This window comes from Coenobita brevimanus, chromosome 54, assembly GCF_032717465.1.
Source record: "Coenobita brevimanus isolate Jiangsu-jjx chromosome 54, ASM3271746v2, whole genome shotgun sequence".
NCBI lineage: Eukaryota > Metazoa > Arthropoda > Malacostraca > Decapoda > Coenobitidae > Coenobita > Coenobita brevimanus.
The window spans coordinates 7439688-7448766 of record NC_137007.1 but is presented as its reverse complement, the minus strand read 5'-3'; the positions used below and the strand labels follow the sequence as shown (position 1 = coordinate 7448766).

General features: G+C 42.5%; 2 non-coding genes across 2 annotated transcripts; both read left to right on the top strand.

Annotated features, from left to right (window-relative positions):
• Positions 1-2345: 2345 nt before the first annotated feature.
• On the top strand, positions 2346-2464 carry LOC145401162 (5S ribosomal RNA). Its single transcript, XR_013897572.1, has one exon. It is a non-coding gene; the product is annotated as a 5S ribosomal RNA (ribosomal RNA).
• A 165-nt stretch (positions 2465-2629) lies between these two features.
• On the top strand, positions 2630-2748 carry LOC145401131 (5S ribosomal RNA). Its single transcript, XR_013897543.1, has one exon. It is a non-coding gene; the product is annotated as a 5S ribosomal RNA (ribosomal RNA).
• Positions 2749-9079: the final 6331 nt, after the last annotated feature.

The window sequence follows — 9079 nt, the reverse complement described above, 5'->3', positions numbered from 1 at the left end:
ACGCATCGATAGTCCCGCAAATATATGCCGGAAAATTATGCTAAGTGTGAGAAGATAAAAGTAAGTACATGCTTTACGTACGAAGAGAACGCACGCCCAATACTGAAGACTAGTATTAGAATATATTAAAAACTATTTGTAAACCTATGTGTGGTGGGAAGGTGTAATAGTAATGAGGAGAGAGAGGTTGGTGTGAATGATGAAGTGTGGGGTTGTGAGGTGAGTGTGCAGCAGCAACAGGTGGTGGTGAGGGGGACAGTTGGATAACATATGCACCAGGGAGGAGGCGGAGGCAGGGATGTTAATAAGATTAAGAAGTGGCATAGTAAAACTTGGGAAAAATTTAGGGATAGAAGAAAATAATGATGCAAGAAACAGTAACTCCTCCTTCTGGACGTCATTTTTATTTAACTATTACTGCATCTGTGTGTATATCTATCTATCTATCTATCTATCTGTCAGGAAAAACACAGGTGAGAGGCTGGAGTTTATTTTCTTACGTTTTGACCAGGGGCCTGTGTTTTTCCTAACTTCCCTATAGAATCCACTTGTCAGTATGGAACACTCTCTCTCTCTCTCTCTCTCTCTCTCACACACACACACACACACACACACACACACACACACACACACACACACACACACACACACACACACACACACACACACACACACACACACACACACACACACACACACACACACACACACACACACACACACACACACACACACACACACACACACACACACACACACACACACACACACACACACAGCGCAGGAAAGGCCTTGTACTCAAGAAAGTTGGCGGCAAAATCAGTTGATCCCTTTCATAGTATAGGTTTTCCTAAGCTGAATATCATCTGTAAATAGCAATATATATATATATATATATATATATATATATATATATATATATATATATATATATATATATATATATATATATATATATATATATATATATATATATATATATATATCCTCCTACTGAGAAGCCTCAGCAGAGATGGGGAGCTATATTAACGATATATACCCCTTCATCCCGAATACGTGTTATATTGATTTACTGTTTAGGTAATTTTCTGTCGAGAGATTTTTCGAACCGAAGGGGTTACCCACGGCCTTCATTAACCCTTCCAGTACTAGAGGTTCTTCCTAAGTTGAAATATGTCGTGTGAAGTTAACAAAAATATAATATCGCAGTGAAGGGGTTAAAGTTGGTCGAAGGAAATAAAGATGCAGGGAATAGTTAAAGATATCAAACTTTCATCTTGATCTTAATTTGCTTTGTTTTGACAGCTGTGATGGATGATAGGGAGGGAAGTTCTCGATATATGAAGGGGGGAGGGATGTATTGAGGGAGGGAGGGAGTGAGGGAGGTATGGTACCAGGGTGATGTAGGATACAGAGAGAGAGAGGGGGGGGGGGAAGGGAGTGAGAGCGGAGTATTTGATGATGATAGAGAGGAAATGTGCGATTGATGAGAATGGGGGAAGTGGGAGGGATAGATGGAGGAAGGAAGGTAGGCTGGAAGGGAGGAGGAAGGGAAAGATAAAAGTAGGAAGACAGTTAGGTAGGTATGGAGGGAAGGAGGGATTAGGAAGGTAGAGAGAGAATCAAGGCAAGCAGGTAGGTAGAGAGGGAGGGGATGCGGTAGAAAGGTGGGTGGAGGGAGGGAAGTATGAAAACAAGTAAGGAGGGAGGGAGGAAAAGCAGGAGAGACAAATGAAAGAATGAAGGTAGGGAGGGAAAGTAAGGGAGAAAAAGAATGAAGGTAGGTAGGTAGAGAGGGAGAGTAGTATGAAAGAATGGGGTGACGGACAGGGGTAGAGATGAATGAAGTTAGGGAGTGTTGAGGGTGGAGGGAATGACGTATGGAAGAAGGGTTGGGGGGGGAGAACTATGACGGTAGGGAGTGGTGTATAGGGGGGGGAGGGAGAGAAAGGAAGGGAGGGGGTGTGGTGAGGGAAGGAAAGGGGTGGGGTGAGGTGGGGGGCTGGGGGTGTGATGATCTAGCCACAACAGTTAGCTTAGCCCCGATACTGGCCATAATTAGGTCTTATTTACTGTGTGTCCAGGTGTTGTCCAGGTGTCTATATATTCACACGCCATTTTTTATCACTTTATTATACACCATACTATCTATGCAGTGTGAAATTATTTGGTTCCTTTAAATTATACATTATTAGTTTGTACTTATGGTGTGGCCAGGTGTTGTTTTATCTTTAATTTAATTTTTACCTCTGTCATCTGTAATGTGCAGTATGAAATCAGACATGGGTGATCTTATATATATATATATATATATATATATATATATATATATATATATATATATTGCCAACGGCCATACCACGTTGAGTACACCGCTTCCCGTCCGATCAGCGAAGTTAATCAACGTTGGGTCTGGTTAGTACTTGGATGGGTGACCGCCTGGGAACACCAGATGCTGTTGGCATCCCTACGTGTCAAGTGGGGTTGGTGGAGGATTAGTGCCCCTCCCTGTAAAACAATTAACTCTAAGCCCTTGGCCACCCCGTGTGGGATACATGGCGTCTGGCAATGAATGAATGAATATATATATATATATATATATATATATATATATATATATATATATATTGCCAACGGCCATACCACGTTGAGTACACCGCTTCCCGTCCGATCAGCGAAGTTAAGCAACGTTGGGTCTGGTTAGTACTTGGATGGGTGACCGCCTGGGAACACCAAATGCTGTTGGCATAACGTTCTCCCTATGTGTCAAGTGGGGTTGGTGGAGGATTAGTGCCCCTCCCTGTAAAACAATTAACTCTAAGCCCTTGGCCACCCTGTTTGGGATACATGGCGTCTGGCAATGAATGAATGAATATAATATATATATATATATTATATATATATGTATGTATGTATATACATGTGTATAAATATATATTGTGTATATATATTGTATATCTATATCTCTACCTATCAATCTGTCTGTCTATCTATCTATCTATCTACCTATCTATCTATATATTTGTATATATATACTAGCAGGGGTACCCGGCGTTGCAGGGCCAAAATGGCGAAACTTTAATCCTGTTTGTTCTACTTCAGTCTTTCTTTCTACTCCAAAAAGTCCATGTACTGTACCTATGCTTTTGAAGAGGGATTATAAGAGGTCCAGGATCTTTCTGTTGCAGCCATCGCAGACTAACGCACAGTATTTTTGCGCACTTGTGTACTATTACCGGTGACCTCAAATGAACTCCTGCCAATGACCTCAAATGACCTCGCAGGTCAACCTCACATAGCCTTTATCCGAACTGGAGGTCATGTGAGTCTCCATGCCAAAAATTGGGCTGCAGGGGTACCCGGCGTTGCCCAGGCCAAAAAGCCGAAAACTATCGGTGACCTCAAATGACCCAGATCTGAATTATGACCCGCCTAAAACCATCCTTGGGTCACTCTGATTCAGAATATATATGGGTGTAGGGGTTTGTTCCATGGTTTGGGCGTGATTGAAGGACAAACATCAACGCGGCTGATATATACCGGTATATATATATATATATATATATATATATATATATATATATATATATATATATATATATATATATATATATATATATATATATGCTGTTTCTGTATATTCTTTCTGATTTTCATTGACGTTGTCGCTATATATATTGTTACGGAACAGAGAAAGATAATGTACACTCCAAGTGAGAATACTAAAAATCACTACTGTCCCGTAAAGTTCCAGGTTCAAAACAAAGAGTTAGGTAAAATTACAAGTTAAAAGTTTAATGCTTAAACTAACAACAAAACATTCAGGACTCATAAGGATAATGTAATGGCAAAAACAGGTTAAATATATGGTTAACTGCAATAGCCTCTATTAACACGAAATTAGCAAGAGTAAATTTATCTAAGTCAGCCCTGATAAAATGAAAATACACTGGGTAATGCTCAGTTAATGCAAGATAAATTATTACAGATACAAACTATTATTAACAATTGGCTGATATGAATCTTTACATTAATCACAAAAGAACCTTACTAGGCCTACAAATTAACACCTTATGTTATACAGTACAAGAACAAAATGCAATAACACTTATACTAAATTACACAGCTGCTAGATGGTTGGAGACTTTCTGAGCACTCACAATAATAATAACTGTACAGGGGAGGACAGAGATGTGAACAAAATGAGGAGCAGATCTAAGTGGCAATGATGCAGAGACTGAGCTCATTATATAGGGGCCGGCAGAGCTTGATACAACTTGTAAGAAGGACGCGCAAATGAAGCCATGGGGACAAAGAGTTGACAATCCCGCTCTGAACAACAGAAAGAACGACTTACTCTACTATAAGGGAGGACGGGGGGAGTGAGGTAGAACACGCTCGTGATCAAACATGCAGCATACTGTACGTTAGAATTACACAAAGGATGATGAAATCATAGGCTATGTAACAATATATATATATATATATATATATATATATATATATATATATATATATATATATATATATATATATTCTGTTTCTGTATATTCTTTCTGATTTTCATTGACGTTGTCGCTATGGCCTAAAACTTCTAGCGCTATACAGATTCCCAGTGATGGAATTACTTGTCCGTTTGAGCTTTTCCCGCGCCACCCCACAAAAATGCATAAAAGTTTCACCAACGTAAATTTTGCTTTATCTCAACATCACCTACTGAGTATTAAATTAGTGGGCTAACTTAATGACTACCGATTTTTCTTTGCTCGTTATCCTTTTGATTGTAAGCTAACCTAAATCATTAGTGGTATTTATGAAGGCGAACAATGATTTCTGTACATTTGCTCTACAAGAGCATAGACAAACCTATTTTCTTGAATGCAAAAAAGAAAGAACCCAAGGGTGAGAGCCTGCAAAACTTGACACTTCCAAAGGAAACTAAGCAAAATTAAGGATTACCAGCATTTCCAATGGAATGCAGGATGGCCACCACAGCCACATTACGCTGACGTAGTTGTGTGCAAATTGCCGTGATGATTAATGAATATACAAGACCATGGGATTCCGCAAGTTGTGTGTGTGTGTGTGTGTGGTTTGATCTTTGAACCCACAAATCCCATAAAAGACACAAACGACGGTGTCTGGAGGTGTGTGTCCAAGGAGGAATTACACCATTATGAAATGAACTGGTGGAGAAATATGGGAATTAAAAAGTACCGGTATTAGGAAGAACGAATAAAGAGGAAAAGAAAGAGGAGGAAGAGGAAGAACCTTCTTTGAGATGCTTTTATTATTCCAGTTGTATAGCCACACTCTTAATGGAGCCGCCAAGCATGGGGTATCCGGCCTTGCAGTTCCCCTCGTTTGTTTATGTTCTTATGTTAGAACAAGATGAAGAAAGAGGAGGAAGAGGAAGAAGAAGAAAAAGAAGAAGAAGGGGAGGAGGAGGAGGAGGAGGAGAAGGAGAAGCTGAACAAATACACTAGACCTAAAGATCTGTTCGTTTCAAGATTTCCAAACACACTGCTTTTATAAGAGTGGAGGTCGTAGGCAGTGGGAAAGGGCTTCAGCGATTCCTTAGTGCAGTGAGAGATTCTTGGCTCTGTGTACACCACCTTAGCACGTCTCCCTCCTCCCGTGTGTGTGTGTGTGTGTGTGTGTGTGTGTGTGTGTGTGTGTGTGTGTGTGTGTGTGTCCAGCGAAACATTCCATGGCTCATCTGCCTCCTTATCTCTCCACCATACACATTATCTGCTCATCTCCTCCGTCTTCCCTCTGACCTGCGACCCTCCACCTTTCCTCACAAACCATCCTTAACCCTACCACTGCCTCTCTCTCTCTCTCTCTCTCTCTCTCTCTCTCTCTTTGTCTGTCTGTCTGTCCTTATTATCCAGTGTTTATCATCGCTTTGTCTGTTAACCATTATACTTATGAGAAGTTAACAGGGAGGCAGAGATGAGGAACGGGTCACACACACACACACACACACACACACACACACACACACACACACACACACACACACACACACACACACACACACACACACACACACACACACACACACACACACACACACACACACACACACACACACACACACACACACACACACACACACACACACACAGCTTGAACATCAACATTATGCTCTTCAGATTTGAGGTGGATTCCGTTGGCAATTGTGTAGTAATAGTGCAATGCTGGAGAGAGAGAGAGAGAGAGAGAGAGAGAGAGAGAGAGAGGCTGGAAAGGAGGGAGGTGCTGAGGGCTATAACATGACGGAAGAAAGTGGAGGTATTTATGCCCTCCGGTGTACCCCTCTCCCGCACCCCCACTCTCTCTCTCTCTCTCTCTCTCTCTCTCTCTCTCTCTCTCTCTCATTTCAACATAATTACCAAGAAGTTTGCTACAGAATTATCAGACTTTACACAATTACAAACTGCTTCCTGTGTGTGTGTGTGTGTGTGTGTGTGTGTGTGTGTGTGTGTGTGTGTGTTGCACTGCCATTACCCTCGCGTATCGTTATTCTTTTACAATAGCTTATACTTGTTACTGATGACAAAGGTAGTAGATGAACGGAAGTGTATGGGAGGCGAAGGGAAGGTCTGCGAGGGAGGCAGATGTAAAGGGAAAGATGTGAGAGAAAAACGGGGAAGAGGTACCGTAAAGAGAAAGATATAAGAGAAAAATAGGGAAGAAGTATATATCGACTGGAAAAGGAAAGGATCGCCGAAGTGAGAGACTGCTGCGTTATTTTACCTCTAGTTCCATAATAAACCAAGAAGGTTGTAAGTTTAGTTTTAAAAGTGACGGTACTTAACAGAAAATTAAAAAGGTGTCCTCGGGCTGAAAAATGATGTGTGTGTGTGTGTGTGTGTGTGTGTGTGTGTGTGTGTATATATATATATATATATAGAGAGAGAGAGAGAGAGAGAGAGAGAGAGAGAGACAGAGAGAGCTATATATATTAGGGAGGAGTGCCGGGACTGGAGAGAGAGAGAGAGAGAGAGAGAGAGAATGGAATTGCTGAGGCTGTTGGACACAGTCTGTTTTTCCCTAGCTTGTCCGTAGTTTCGCCTTTGCCTCCGTTCAGCTAGCATTGCAGGGGTAAGATCTGGGGAAACTGACTTCTTCCTTGGTGAGTTTTGTGTAGTCAGGTGGCATAAATCAAAATCTCCTCCTTCTCCTCCTCCTCCTCTTCCTCCTCCTCCTCCTCCTCCTCCTCCTTCTCCTCCTTCTCCTTCTCCTCCTCCTCCTCCTCCTCCTCCTCCTCCTCCTTCTCCTCCTCCTCGAGGAAAGAGGAATTTTATGAAGAAGATGGGTTCAGAGATAAAAGTAAATATGGAGGGGAGAAATTTAATAGTGAACTGAGAGAGAGATCTGTACTTAGAAAATACCTTATATATTGCGAGAGTAAAGGGAGATTTGGCGTAAGGGAGAATAAGGAGTAGAGAAGATGAAGCGTAAACAAGGGGAGAGAATAATTGAGGGAGGTGATGGAGGAAGAGGGTGGGACCGGAATGAGGAAGGGATTTTTTTTTTTTTTTTTTTTTTTTTTTTTGGGTATGTGGGACCATCCCTCACTTGACCCAGGCAGGAATGTGTCAGGTAAGGTGAGGTTCCGCAGATACGCACACCACACCACACGACACCACATTTCAACCACATCACACCATATCACACTGCATTACAAAGCCTAATACATCACACAACGCTACAGATAATACTACTTCACCCACATCACACCACACTCCATCATGCCACACATCACATCACACCATTACATACAGCCACACAGCACTATGCCACACCACACCGTACATCACATCACATTACACCGTATCATACCACATCATACCCCACCCCACCACATCACATCGTACCACTTCTCACCACACTACAACACTCCATACCACACCACGCCACATTATATCACGCCCCTCCACACCGCATCATATCACACCACACCATACCACACCGTACCAGACATTACACAGCATCAGCCACATCACATGACACTACACTGCATCACACCACACCCCACCACACCACATTATACTTCAGTACACTACACTTCACACACACACACACACACACACACACACACACACACACACACACACACACACACACACACACACACACACACACACACACACACACACACACACACACACACACACACACACACACACACACACACACACACACACACACACACACACACACACACACACACACACACACACACACACACACACACACACACACACACACACACACACACACACACACACACACACACACACACACACGCCTACACTCACACCTACAAACACGGCATCGTAGCATTCACAGAGGCTTGCGTAAACCTTTAAAACGAATAGTATACATCCATACATTATACCCTGCAAACCCGCGTACCCAGACCCCTGTGTTAATATGTATACCAGCTTGCCTAGAACTTCATGTGTAGACTCCACCCATATACATTTCCGTAGGGCAAAGTGAATGGTTTCCTTTACTACTACGGTGTTCTGTGGTAGGTGGAGGCGCCCGCAATCCACACACTTGATGCAGGACAGCCTTGAGTGTGTTTAGCCTGAGTGACAAGCCATTTGTGTGTGTGTGTGTGTGTGTGTGTGTGTGTGGCATCTCAGGAAACCGGTATATATTGGGTGGTATCCATATAATGAAATGAACGCCTGTTGGCCTAGTGGGTTAAGGGGCTTCAAGTGGATGTGACCTGTAATTTGCGGTTCATCACTCACATAGTCCCACTCAGGGAAGAGCGACTTGCCACTTGCCTTAGATATCTGCTCTCTTAGCGTAGCCCCGGGCCCCTACGCTTCTGATGGACAGGTAAAGGAATGGGTGATAAGTACTGTAGATAGATGTCCCGTTTACTTCCTTCTTGGTACTGGCAATGGGCGCCTTCGCGTGGTGGCACATATATAAACAGCCTGGTTATGCAAACGTCCCTCAACTCCTTCTCTATCACCTGAAAGGATAATGGATGACTGCATAAGGAGAACCATCTTTTACTTGCAGTCCACCGGGTTAATGTTCAGCTGAG